The following is a 2,744-nucleotide window of genomic DNA, read 5'->3' as shown; positions in this document are numbered from 1 at the left end:
CTATTTCTTCTCCTGATGCCAAATATTGGAAAGAAGCAATTGAAATTGAAATTGATTCTTTAAGGAAAAATAAAACTTGGGTTTTATCAAATTTGCCCCAAGGAGCTAAGGCTATTGGGTGTAAATGGATTTTTAAGAAAAAATATTTTCCAGACGGTTCAATTGATAAGTATAAAGCAAGGCTTGTGGCCAAGGGTTTTAGTTAAAAAGAAAATATAGATTATTTTGACACTTTTTCTCCTGTGACTAGAATCTCTTCTATAAGAGTTCTTATTGCTTTGGCTTCAATTTACAAACTTTTTGTTCACCAAATGGATGTTAAAATAGCTTTTTTAAATGGTGATTTAGAAGAAGAAATTTACATTGCACAGCCTAAGGGATGTGTGATTCCTGGGCAAGAAAATAAAGTTTGTAAACTTGTAAAGTCTTTGTATGGCTTAAAACAAGAGCCTAAGCACTAAGCAATGGCATGAGAAACTTGATCAAGTTTTGACAACTGGTGGATTTTCTACTGTTGAAGTAGAAAGATGTGTTTATACAAAGTTTGTGAATAATGAATATGTGATTATATGCTTGTATGTGGATGATATGCTAATTTTTGGCTCTAGTATGTGTATTGTTAATGAAACAAAAAATTTTCTTTCTTCAAATTTTGACATGAAAGATATAGGTGAAGCCAAGGTAATCTTGGGTGTAAAAATCATAAGGAATGAAAATGGAATCTTGCTTTCCCAAGAACATTATGTTGAGAAAATTCTCAGAAAGTTTGGACATCTTGAAGATGCTCCTTTGAGTACTCCTTATGATTCGAGTGTGCAATTAAAAAAGCACAAGGGTGACCCAGTTGCTCAATCTGAGTATGCACAGATTATTGGGAGTCTGTTGCATTTGATGAACTTTACTAGGCCTGATATAGCTTATGCTGTAGGAAGATTGAGTAGATATACTCACTGTCCAAGCAGTAAACACTGGGAGGCTCTGGTGAGAGTCTTGAGATATTTGAGAGGTACCATGAATTATGGTATATTGTATAGTGGATTTCTCACTGTATTGGAAGGATACAGTGATGCTAACTGGATTTCAGATTCAGAAGAGACAAAATCCACTAGTGGTTATATATTCACTCTTGGTGGTGGTGCAATAACCTGGAAGTCTGCAAAACAGACGATCAACACAAAATCCTCAAGGGATTTTGAGTTCATTGCAATGGAGCTGGTTGGGAGTGAAGCTGAGTGGTTGAAAAACTTCTTAGCAAGTATTCCAATAGGTGAAAAGCCCACACCATCAGTGTCTTTACATTGTGATAGCCAGTCTGCAATAGCAATGGCTAAAAATAAGACCTTCAATGGTAAAAGTAGACATATTCGATTGAGACATAATATTATAAGGCAGCTGCTTAAAGACAAGGTCATCTCAATCGATTATGTGAGATCAGAGTTAAATCTGGCGGATCCGTTAACTAAACCCCTAGGGAAGAAATTTATTGTTGAAACGTCGAGGGGAATGGGACTTAAGCCTGTTTGAAATTAACGGTGATGGCAACCTAACCTTTGTGATTGGAGATCCCATGAAGAAGGTTCAATGGGTAAGAACAAGTCACTTGTTAGTTCTGCTAGCACTGAATTTTGTCCCTTCCTATGGCTTGAGAAAGTGCTAGAATGCATTGAACGGAGGCTGAGCAATAGCTCTTAATGTTTTCATAGTCCTTATGGATGGTGTATTCATTGCAGATACACTTGATGAAAACACCTATACAAATGTGGAGTGAGGCCGCTCCTATGAGATCGTGGCAAAATCTCTAGAGCATTTGTTAAAACCAGGCGAGCGCATGGCCGATAACGTGCAAAACCGTCGTTAACAGCAAAGACTATGGGGGTATAATCCGATTAATAAGACCTCTAGCACATGCTCAAGATCTGTTGGTTCAATAACGAAGTTACACCAACTTTTCTATGCGCTAAGTTTTATTAGTCTAGGATTGGTTCAAGTCGACAGACGCCAAATTCAAAGTGATTATCCTCCGTGTGAATAACTCAAACGAACATAGATCCTTTTGACACATGTGGGGGATTGTTGTATATGTGTCAAAAGTGTGTGTGTGTCAAAGTCCCACATTGATTAAAAGAAAGACTCTCCTAGTGTATATATGCTAAGGAATGAAGTGGGCTAGTAAAATGGGCTTGGAAGAAAAGTAGTCTCGCGCACATGAGACAGGCCAACTCAGGGCAATCGCAGTTGAAATCAGCCGATTCGCCCCCCCTACGCGCGAGTTCAAGAGGTAGTGGGTTCCTTTTACCGGATTATTTTTACAAATAAATAATTATTTTGGCTTGCCGGAGAAACTCAAATTTTGGCTGTCTGGAGTTTGAAGTCAAACCAAGAACGTTTTTTTCATTAAACAAATTAATTATTTCTAAACGTTTGTCTTCCCAACGTTCCCAACGTTTCTAGACAGGAGGTTGAATGCGTTTTGTGTAACTCCAACGTTTTCAGACAAGCTTTTAAATAATTTTTATGAGACTGTAACCGAGCTTTTAAATCGGTGGTAACCCCCCAACGTTCATGTCCACCTTCGGGCTATATATAGCTATGGGTTCAGACAGAGCAAAATACAGAAGCCTCTTGAGTCCTCGCGGTTCTCTCTTCCTCCCTCTGTGAATCTGTCTATGTGCGTCTGTGATTACGTTTGGTCTCTGTTGTTCTATTCTCTCGTTCCACCGAGGAAGTGCTTATTTAATCCTGGG

This window comes from Prosopis cineraria, unplaced genomic scaffold (genome assembly GCF_029017545.1).
Source record: "Prosopis cineraria cultivar Desert tree isolate PC_DT_omini unplaced genomic scaffold, ASM2901754v1 PC11, whole genome shotgun sequence".
In the NCBI taxonomy this organism is placed as follows: domain Eukaryota; kingdom Viridiplantae; phylum Streptophyta; class Magnoliopsida; order Fabales; family Fabaceae; genus Prosopis; species Prosopis cineraria.
The sequence above is the reverse complement of the archived record's forward strand: the minus strand, read 5'-3'. Positions refer to the sequence as shown.